At 40.2% G+C, this 11,860-nt stretch overlaps 1 long non-coding RNA gene across 1 annotated transcript in view; it reads right to left on the bottom strand.

Moving 5' to 3' along the window:
- Positions 1-6,217: 6,217 nt before the first annotated feature.
- The window catches only part of LOC112550206, a 13,314-nt gene continuing 7,671 nt past the window's right edge, over positions 6,218-11,860 (bottom strand). The window contains exon 3 of the long non-coding RNA XR_003093909.1: positions 6,218-6,345. This is a non-coding gene — a long non-coding RNA (uncharacterized LOC112550206). The remainder of the gene's footprint in view (positions 6,346-11,860) is intronic.

The raw sequence follows: 11,860 nt of genomic DNA, 5'->3' as shown, positions 1-11,860 counted from the left end.
TATTTGTCAATAGCTAATTAATTATTGATAGGGCCAGGTGAGGCCAGCCCATAGGCCAGTGCCTGGTGAGAGCAGCCTGCCTACTAATTAGGTTTTAATTAATTGTCCCATCTACACCAGGGCAGTCACTGATGCATGAGGCAGTCACAGTTCTGGTGGTGCTGATCACAGCAGTGCAGTTAGTCACTGCTGTAGCAGTAGCTGCATTAGCGCCTTCCCACAATGGCAGCACCACTCGTGCTCCGCTACTTATCCTCCTCTCAGTTATGCTGCATAGGTGGTATTCTTTCATGGAGCCATTACTTAGCTTAAATAATACTGCATGTATTTGTGTACTCACTTGCTTACACATGCAGAACATTCTCTCTCTCTATTAATAGAAAATTATTCAATTGCAAAGTTAAGCACTCAAAACCTAGGAAATGCCAGAGTTAAGGCTGTCAGCCCTAACATGGTCCTGTTATGCATATAGTCTGTGCAGCCCTAATTTGGTCCCATTATACATATGCATCCTGCTACAGTCTTTAATTACATTATAAAAGCATTTTTTTTCTACAGGAACCCTCCCACATCCTTCTCTTTGTAAAAAGTTTGTCCCCAGGTCCTACTCACTGTACAGTACTTACTGCACTTCTGCTCTGAGAGCAAAATGATTAATTTTCCCTTGGTCTTTTCTATAGCACTCATTGGTACATTATGATTGCTTCTCAAATATTAATGAATGTATTTTTACAACATTCCTGAGAGATGAAGAGGCTTTGTTATCCCTATTTTACAGATGAAAACTGAGGTAAATGGATATGATGTTCAAAAGTGTATGCTAATTATGAGTATTCAATTTGACCCAATTTCTTTCAGTACTTGGTATTACACAGCACTTAATATATTTTCACTGGCTTTGGTTGCAACTCTTGTCTCCTCTGCATTCAAATTGGTTAGCTTTTGCCTCCTTGCTATCTGGGTTCCTCAGTGGGATGTCTGAGAACAAAGGACAGATAGCCTCAATTCTCAGTTTGGGTACCATTTCCTGAAAGTAAGCACCTAAGCCCTTTTTAGGGCTTAGGCATATGAGTAAGAGTTGTGTTATTAGCCCTCTTGTGTTCAAAAGGTCAGTTGCCAGGTCACCCATAGCCTTTGGAAAACCTGGGTTTTATTCCTGTTTGAGTGGGTGAAACCTATTTCTTTTGTCTCCCAAGAGAGTGCTCTAACCAGTAGGTTATTCAAGTTCTATGCTTATAATATGTATGAAGTTAAGTTTTTATGATTTGCAGTGAGTGAACAGAAATTTGAGAAAATGTCCATTTTTGTTTTCTTATTGATATTGGCTAAGTGGGCAGTGTTTCAGGATGCAAAAGTTCTTGAATGTACAACAATATGCATGATTCTACCTATGCAGCAAATTAGTCTTAGCTGCATACGGTCTGATTTTTTAAAAGGGCCTGTCCATGGCCTATGATTGTGCATGTATGCCCAAGAAAGCAGAGGCCTGATTTACAACTAAGGAGTTTATTTTATTTTCCATATAATCTTGGTTTTATACTAGTTGGCTATTTTAAAGTTTTTCTCTATTTACAAAACAAGGAAAATCACCAGTGAAGAAAAAATTGGTAAGTATATGTCTCAGCAGCAGAAAAAAATAAAGGTATTCTTTCAATAATTTCTATAGTGTGGTTATTATCTACTGTTAGTTCAGTATTAATACTATAAATACCACATTTTCTTGCATACCATAAGTACCCAAATAAAACACACACCTTGTTTTTGGAAGGCAGAATGTAGAAAAAGAGATCTATCCAGAGTTATGGTTGACTGTCCCAGTCCTCTTGACTGAGATAATATGCTCTGTACTCAAATTTTGAAATCAAGTGAGACTTGATAGTTCTTGAGTAACAGCAGACCTAGCATCTTGAAAAGGGGGATGTTGGCAGGAACAGGTCCTTAGACTTCTAGGCCAGCAGGATGTGATGTGTGCTGCTGGCTATCTGTGCAGCTTGGGAAAAGGAGTTGAGTATCTTGACTTCAGCAAAGATCAAACCCTTGGCCACTGTGGATGGCAGGAATAGAGGAAGAATTGAAGTTGGGTGTATATCATCACCCCACTGCACGTCCTTGTTCTTGAGAGGAGTATTTGGGATATTCAGAGTTGTAAAACAGTCAGAATATTTGTGTTTGATTCAGATGAAGTGCTTGAATTTGTAACTCTTGCTGCCAGTGAAGAGTTCAGTTTGGTCAAGAAGGGGAAAATAGATTACAAATATAATGTAAATCAAGCTACTTTTGCAGCTAAAGAATGGAATTCCCCATGGCATATTCAACAGTGCTTTCCCAGCACTGAGACCTTGTCAGCTAAAAACAACAACAGCTTTCAGACTCAAGAACTCTCAAAATATTAATATTTCAGAGAAAATAATTATTAGTGAAAATGTTTCAAAGCGAGAATTAAATTAACTTAGAAGTTGATGGGTGATTCTGATCAATGGGTTGCCCTAATCAACTGTGTGCCTGTCACCCTGAGCTTTGATGAAGTAGTAGCTGGGCATATTACTTCCTTGGCATCTCTGGAAACCTCATCTTTCTAGTTGACCTTTTAATTCTGCATATTTCAGAAGTACCTATAAAGTGACACTGATATCAGATGTGGCACAGAAGAAGTTGTGATTAGGGTGAAACCTGACATGGATGGCCTTCACATAAACTCTTTTCTTGCTGATGAGCAGGTGACAGCTAATTGACTAGCAGGGAACTAAAATGTGCGTTTCTGAATTAGATTCACCTTCACTTGCTGCAAAGAAGCCAGAAACAAAATAATGTCATAGTTGCCGGAAAGGATGATCTGGATTTAGTGAAAAATGTGTTTCATTTGAATCTGGAGGAGCAGCTGAACAAATGCTTTGCATCAGTAAATGTTGGGATGCTCTGAAGTCATTCGTCATACTTGACAGGAAGAAACCCAAACTGAAGGCAGTGCGTGCGCAGTATTCTCAGCACAGAGTTGGATTAAGCTGAACTTTACTCTTCAGTTCACTGAGTTATGTGACATTAAGAAGACAAGAAAGGTCAGTCAAATGGCAACATCAAAGAGGTTCTTAAGCTACAGAGAGGACATCTGTTGCCTCAACTCATGTTCACTCCTCCATGTTGGTTGAATAGTTTGCCTGATTACCATAATGTGCTGGTAGATGTGACCTGTGCCCATGATATAACACTGTGTCCACTGGGATGAAATATTGTGCTCTTGCAGAACTTCCTCAAAGAGACCATTATCATCACCAGAAAAGATAAAACTAAAAATAATTAATAACTGTTTCTTAAATTGCAGGTTCTTGAAGGTCAGGGCCACATCTCTGGTTGCTTTTGTTCCGCACCAAACATAGAGCCTTCTATCTTGATTCTTTTAGGTATTATTGCATTATGAATATCAATAATACTTTATCATGGAGTATAATTCAAGTGAAGTTATTCCATCATTGATATAGCTTATTGAGTACATGGTGGGGGGAGAGGGGTGGGTGCTGGGGCATGTGTGGGTTTGCAGACCACTGTAGATAGTGGGAGAATGTGGGTGAGTGGAAGGAAGGTCTTACCTTCCTGGGGACTGCTTTTGCTGCTGTTGCTCTAGCAGTCTCAGCTCTGCTTAGGCAGCAGCAGCTCCACGGCCAGGTTTCCTGGGAGCCAACCCTGGAGGTACATTTCCTCCCTCCTGCCTTCCCCCACTTTACATACATAGGCACAGGGCTATGCCTGCTCTAGCAAAGGCTCCCAGGGGGTGGGGTGGGAAGGAGCACCATTCTGTTCGTTTTACTCACCCCTGATGTCCACCAGATGCACTGCTTGGTGTGGTGGCAGGACAGCACAGAGATGCTCCTGCTGCAGCAAAGACTTCATAGGGAGATTCTAGTGCCCCCTCCTACTTGCTGCCTCACACTGGTGCGCCACTTGCTCCAGCCTAATTACATTACTGTATTCAAAATGGCCTAAGGAAGGTAAAATACTATCCCCATAGCAAAATGAAGATCCTTTCTGCAACAGGATGTGGGAAAAGGAGTTAAGCTTTTGCAGCACAGACTAATGAAGAACCAATTCAGAGTGAAGAGGCAGAAAGATTGACCTACCTCCAGTTTTAACCTAGAGTAGTATAAGCATTTGTGTAGAGTCTATAGACTTCTGAATAAAGCGTGGGGTCCATTTGCTCCCTGGATCTGTCCTTTTCCTTTTGTGCCCCAGCAGTAAAAATTTCTTTATGGGCTGGCAACCTTCCTACATTACCAAACTCCTGTAGAAGCCCTTTGCCTTTCTAAAGAGCAGACAGTCAAGAATAAACGAGTATCTCTCAAATGTCCATAGATGAAAATTAACATGGATCACTTATGGATGTTATCAGAACAGTGATAGAAATTAAAAATACCAGTAAAACACTATTCATATGATTTAATTTAACACATCAGAGTTAGCTAACTCAAGAAAGAAAATGGGAAAGAATAATTCTAGAGGTGACTGATAATATAACCTGTTGCAATTAATACACTTCAGTGCTCCTAATAATGTCCAATATGCCTCTAACTGATGAACATCATGGTAATGACTCATGAATTCACCAAGAATAAATATATTTATTCCAGGTTGCTTTTGAACTTAGAATAATCATGACTGGGAGTTAAGCCATCAGGTTAATTTGAGGCAGCTTATCATTTCAATACATATTCCTGTCACTTGTTACATGATTGCACCTGTCTGTGCTTGGTGAAGGGAACTTGAAGAGAAGGGCTTAACTAGCTAGGATAGCAGATTGTGGAATCTAGCAATCACACATGGAGGGTTTTTTTCTTTTTACCAGTCACTAAAGGAGCTGACACACATGGAGCAGTTCATCTTATGCACCAAAAGCCTTGGAGATGACTTTTGTAAATGCAGATGTGTAGGAGCACTGAGGCAGTCCTTTTTTGTGCATCTGTATAGACTGATTCCAGGTTCTGGGTCATGCACATTAGATTTGTTCTCTCCAGTGTGAAAAAGCAGAGTTGCACCTTGAACCTCATTTGTTTGTTTCTGCCAGTCAGCAGTTTCCTTCGCATTGTTGCAGTTAAACAAGAATCACTCTAGGCAGGAGAGAGCCTGGATGAACAGATAAATCCTGACAAGACTAACTAGTACCCTGTAGAGCTTTCATGCATGGATGCTAGGGTTAATTTTTGTTATGCACCAGGTTTATAAGCTTGAATGCCTGTAGATCAGCTGTGAAGAGCTACCACTCTGAATGCAAAATACCTCTTAAAGCCAAGATTGCAGTCCTGCTTCCATTGACTTCAATGGGAGTTTTGCTATTGATATCAATTACCGTATAAATAATACATAGTAATAACCTTGACAGAATGTCACGGGCATGTCAACCACAGCAGACTGTCATGTATTGGGAAAACCAAAGCAATGAGTGCTAAATTACAAAAAACTGAAAAGACCAAAGAAATGCAACAGTAAATATGATCCTATGTGACTAATTATTCTAGGAAAAGGCAGCATTGTTCCTAGGGTTTGTTTGCTTTTCTTTGTTTTGTCTTGTAATATATTATCAGATAATTTCTTTTCCTCTTGGGACACTGTATATATGTATTTTTAATCTGAGGACAGGAGCATAAGTAGCCACTATTTAGGCACAGATTTTTATTTGCTGTGAAAGCTACTTATTAATTTATTTTAAAAGTCCCCTTTTGTCTAGCTAGTTCAAATCATGTTTAAATTGAATCATAATGGAGAGATTCCAAACTTTCTGGTATTCATTGTTAGCAGCCAATCCAAACCTGTCACCGAAATGGTAAGGAACATGGTCTTTGGAGATGTAGCATCTCATTTGCAGTGAATTCCTGGATGATTTTCCTTAAATTGGTTGAGTCCCAAGAGGAGTTTAAATGTGGTTATTCATTTAAATAGTTTACCACAGGGAAAGCAAACCTCTACAAAGTGCAAGATCTCATTTGCAAAGGAGATCCTAGGGACCATGAGCGGATATATGCACTCCGTGTGTTACAGCTTCCATTCCCTGGTTTTCCTGCTGTTAGGAAATAATTTGAAAATTGCCTAAAATAGGTGCTATATATTTGATGACTGAACAATAGGTGCATATCAGTCCTGTTTACAGAACCCAGACTGTGGGCCTCATCAGTGGTATGTTCATCTATAAGCAGTGTAAAACACCTAGAAATTTACTCTTCATTGTGGGGTCAGCAGCAACAGTACAGTTCCCAAGATGGAAGTTGGTGGCTAGAAAGAGAGAGGCAGTGTCTAAGGTGCCTGGAAGTCTCCGTTGGTGATACCTTAGGGAAAATGGCTGCACTTTAAAGCTGCTCTTACCTAGAGGGTAAAAGAGGGGAAGACTCTTAGGCACATCTACCCAAATTCATTTGCAGATAGTATATACTAACTTTGTGTTAGTAAGATGAATTATGTCCAATCAAGGTAGCTAAGTGAAGGGTTAATAACTATCATGGAAACAAATCTTTTTCATACAAATATAAATTCCTCAGGAATATCCCCTTGGATAACAATATGAACAATATCTTAAAATGAATAATGTTGTGTTTTGTGTCTGTTTAAGAATGAGTATGACTACATCTGAGCCTTTCATGATTTTTGGTACAATCATAGAATCTTAGAAAAGTAGGGCTGGAAAGGAACTCCATAGGTTATTAGTCCAGAGGCAGGATTATCCCTTTCCAAACCATCCTATACAAATCCATTGTCTAACCTATCATATTTTCTCACATATAACACATGGCCAAAATATAACATACATATTAATTTTGGAAGGCCCCAAGAAGGAAAAAGATCTTATCTGAAGTCTGGGGCCTCTGGGGCTGGGGTCTGCATGGTAGCACTCAATGCAGCAGCAGCAGGGCTGGGGATCATAAAGTGGTGCTGGCAGCTGCAGCGGGGGATGGCTGGAAGCCACTTGGCAGGGCCAGACCCAGTCCAGCCATGGTAGAGCTGAAAGCTCTGATATGGGGCTAGGCCTAATCTGGCCATGGTGGGACTGGGGGCTGTGCAGTGAGTTCATGCAGTCTTGGAGCCAGTGTGCAATCCAGACTGAGCACACTGGGTTGAACCCGGCGTGTAGCTCTACAGCCAATGCATGGGGTCCAGCCACAGGCCAACCCTGCATGCCAGCCCAGTCTGGCACATTGTTGGGGAGTGGAGCTTCCCATGGACTCAGATGTTTAATGGTGGGGAGATGGAGAGAGGAGCAGTGGCAGTGTTAATTTCTGTGGCTCCTAGAGCCCTGGCAATTAATGCTATCACTGATCTGCCTCCCCCACTCTGCTCTCCTCCCCCCCCCCCCTCGCCCCCCCCCCCCCCATCCCCATCGCCAAATGTTTCGATCCACGGGGAGCCTTATTCCTCACATATAATGCACAACTCAGTTCTCCCCAGCTGGTTTGGAAGAAAAAGTGCAGGCTATATGCAAAAAAGTAAGGTATTAGTAAAACTACAGAGTCAACCCTGACAGTCACAGGCATAGCATCCTAATTTGCTACAGTGGGACAGTGGTGGCCAATGTTCTGTTGATGTGAAAGTTGTTAAAATATGCTTGAGAGATCCAAGGAGGAGAACCATGCCCCCCACTACAGAGGAAGGCTATTTAATTTAATCCCTAATTTAATCCCCAATTTAAATTTTGGTTATCCAACACCTAAAAATAACTTTTCTCCTGGGATGCAGCACAAACAATTGACTGCGGATTTATTCATTCTAAAAGGTTGCAACCTTATTCAAAACATTAAGTATTTAAGATTTTAGTATTTGCGTTAGTTACAGCCTAGTATGAAAAGGCCTCTGAGCTTGCTTTTGATCTTGCAGCAGATTCATTAAATGGAGGACACTGGTATAAAACTGGCATAAGTGAGTTCTTGGTAGTGCAATGATTTGAGAGGGAGCAGGGCCCCAGCCCTAGGCTTAGAGGGGGTGCAAGATGGGCAGTTGCTGCTGCTGCTAGCCCCACTGCTACTGACCCCAGCTGCTACTACTGCCCATTTTCCAACCTACTTGCTATACCTTTGCTTGTTGTTGTGGGTACAGGAAGGCTCCAAGTGTTTGGCTATCCCTGTCTGGGACAGTAAATGTTAAATGCTTTTCTCAAAGTGTAATTAGGTATGAAACATAACCTGTTTCCATGCTGGGTACTTTGACCAGGCAGACAACAGCTCCTTCTCGAGAAAAATATGTAACTTTAAAATATATATGTCTGTTGTTCTATTTTTGCCATCTATTTTGCCATAAATATGTAGTCCCCAAAGAAAGGAATTACATTTGAGAAGTAAGGAAGCATTGGAAACGTGTTTGGTATTTCATTCTCTATAAAAACTATAATTTAGCTTTCTAACTCTTAATACAATAGTTAAATTCAAGACAGAATTTCTTTAAGTGTCGTAAATGGGAGAGGTGAAAAGAAAATTTTCTATACTTTAGAAGGACTGTACGTATCATTTTGAGGTATTTCTGATCTGTTCGGTAAACAATTATTTATACTAATATTTTCTGCAATTATTTCTATTAAATTATTTAATGGAATGTTTTTAAAGTTAGCTACTTGTGAGTTCTTTAAAGGTGTGTAATTTGTTTGTTATCTCTGCAGAGGCTTTTCTCTATTAAAAAAAACCTGACCTGGTCTTCTGAAAGCTATTGTATTCTCAGTATACTAAATATATTTTAGGTTAAAAAGTAAGCCAAGTGAGGTAAAACTCCTATGTTTCCCCATTTTTCTTCACTTTATTACCTAATTTATATTCTTCATTACAATGTGCCTTTATTTATTTATTTGCTTGTTTTGCTGTCACAATGCCTTTCTCCTCCATTTGTTTTAGCTGCTACTAAACCCTTAATGCCACAGTGACCAGGGAAAAATCACTGTTTCTTGACACCAAGAGACAAAAGAAGCAGGAGAGATCTGTGAAAATGCCCGCAAGAAATGAAGCACGGTATGGATGAAGATGATTCACATCTCTGCAGTGATTCTTCAGTAAAAGGTAACAGAGCAGAACCAAAGACCATTTTCACTCTTCTTGAATTCATCTCACCTGATCTCTAAAGCATTTCCTTGCTACCCACTGGAGCTTTGAAATGGGCTGTGTATTCAAGCACTGGATTTTTTCCTTTTTTTTAAAAATGGGGCGGGGGGAAAGAAAGCCTTAAAAGAAAGACAGCACTGGGAATAGTTGCAGACAAGGAATGCAGACAAGAGATCTATTCAGTTCTCCAGCCACCCAGCTCAACATTTTCATCTATTTTTGTAGACATCAAATTTAAAAAAGAAGGTAACTTCCCTCTCGCCCTCCTTCCCCCACAGTCTAATCATTTTCTGTAGGACTTAGGTTCCTAAAGCACTTAGGCACTTTGGAAAATTCTATTAGAATTACCAAGTCAAAGAAACAGTAGCCTGTTCATCATACTTCAGGGAGTATTTGCCAGTTTTTTATAGCTAATATACATAATTTTCTTTAGAAATGAGCTTAGAATCCAAGCCCTTTCCCTCTCCCACACTTTCTGCATGTGAATAAAAGTTTTACTACCTTAGGGCTTGAACCTTCTCCCAATGAAATGCCCCTAATTGATTTTAATGGAGCAGAATCAGTGGCCCTGCTGTTTTAGAGACTTAAGCATACCCACTTTGAGTAATCCTGAAGTCAGTGTGCATACAGTTAAACCATGCGTGTTTGTGCTGGCATGATCAGAGCCTTAGGCTCAGCCTGCTTGATTGCTGATTGTTTCTCGAAAGCTTCTGGTCAAGTCAAAGCTTTGCCCGACGTTAAGATACCATATTTTCTCCCATCCTACATATACCCTTTCCCCCAAAATCAGCATCCTCAAACAGGGGCGTGCATATCAAGTAGGGAAGCTGTTTTCTTTCCTCGAAAAGCAGACTGTCCAACGAACTATGCATGCCATGCAGCTGCCAAGATGGTTGCCAGCAAATTGAAGGGGCGGACCCCTGTGTTAACCCTTTCACAGACATAACTATTGGTGAACACTGAAGCTTGTGCCTTGTAGAATCCTGATGAGGCTTCTGATGTGGAAATAACACTTTATTTACCGGAGCTTATATAAAAAACTACTTATGGTAAAAAAGTGTCAGCTTGCTGCTGGCTTTGCAAGGGTCTGGGGACTAACCTGCATGACAGGTCCTCCTGGGAACATAACGTGTCTGGGAATGGTGGCATCCCAGGAGACAGTTACCTGTTGCCTCGCCTGAAATGTCTTTCGAGATATCAAACTTCTGGCATACTTTGTGTTACCAGGAGGTCTTATTCTGTCACACAGTCATGACTCTGGAAATTGTTATTTTTTTGCATTCTTTCTTGCGCAAACACGGTGCATGGTTTATTTGGGATGTGTTATATATAGGAAAACATGGTAAGCTAGAGCTAGATCTGGCTCGCCTTTATGTTGGTAGGAGTTTTTCTTTGGCTGTGAATGAAAGCTGCATCACCCCATTACATTGTAAATTCCCAGGGGTGAGGTTTGTTTCCTTTTGGTCTGTAGAAATGCCTCAGTGGCACCCATGGCATAACTGTCCAGATTTTCAAAAGATCTTGGCACCTGGACTTTCTTTGCTCTCAATAAATTCTGGAAAATCTGGCAATATGTAAACAACAATAATATCTACTTCTGCTCTGTCAGGCAATATAATCTAGTCAACTCATTTAAGTTAATATTTCCACTGAAAGTTACATGGGAGCTGCTAATTCCAATGGACATGAATCTCTGCTCAGGAGGGAGAAGTTTAGTAGCAGGTGAGTGATAGACAATTAGGTTTTGCCGTTGAAATGTCATGAGGCTATAAAAGGTCCATTTGCCTATTCTCATTTTACATAAAGTACCATGCTTTGCAGGAATAGAAAAGAGCCCCCATGAATACATGTTGAAAGAATAAACCTGCCTAGATAATGCATGCTATGCACTGATATTATATTTTTGAAAGGTTTCTTCTGTACTACCACACTTGTCTTTCTAGGGTTAGACAAATATTGTATTGCTTTAATATTGGTACCACCACCAGCATTCTAGATGTAATAGCTGGAGCTGGGTTTTCCTGTATGTAAGAGTCATTTCAGAAAATGTATCACTCAACCTGCTGAGTCCCATAGACATAACTCAGAATGCGGGCCAAAAAAAAGGGCACAAGGAACTTCACCAGATGTGAGCTAGCCTAGACGATTGGTAGTATGGCAACTTTCAGCTCTCAGTCATTTGCCTGAATCCAGTCAGACCCATAACATCCAAAAATTGTTATTCTTTGACAATTGTTTTTGGCCTACATGGAATGACTTCAAACATTTCCGGGATTAACTTCATGCAGTAAGTTGCATTATTTTTGCAACACTTTTAAACCACTTCCTAGTGCATAAATATAAAAGAATCAGTGCCCTGATTGCACCCTTTGGGGAGTTTTTTTGTTCAAATTACTAGTCAATGTTTAATGATTGACACATAATTAATTAGGATTAAAGCCTGCTGCCATTAATAGTGATAGCAGAACATTCATCAGCTTTCATACTCTTAGAGTTTAGCCCAAATTATGAAATACTTTGCAACCTTTTGATTTATGACAATTCATAAATGCCAGACACTGTTAATATAAAATCACATATTGAATGAGCCTGAAAAATGAATCTCCTTTGAACCCTAAGTAAGGTCCCTCATGTCTGGTTAAAGTTACTGGGGCAGCATGGAAGAACTCTCTGGTTTCTGCTGAATCTGTACTATGGATAAATGGCCTGTATGTAAAGAGCTGTGAATCAGGTACTTTTGACAAGCACAGAATTCATTGTTAAATATTTAAAAAGGAAAGAGAGAAGCTTGGGATTTGGGGGGG

The sequence above is a fragment of the Alligator sinensis genome, unplaced genomic scaffold (genome assembly GCF_000455745.1).
Source record: "Alligator sinensis unplaced genomic scaffold, ASM45574v1 scaffold832_1, whole genome shotgun sequence".
In the NCBI taxonomy this organism is placed as follows: Eukaryota; Metazoa; Chordata; order Crocodylia; family Alligatoridae; genus Alligator; species Alligator sinensis.
This window is presented reverse-complemented; position numbering and strand designations above follow the sequence as displayed.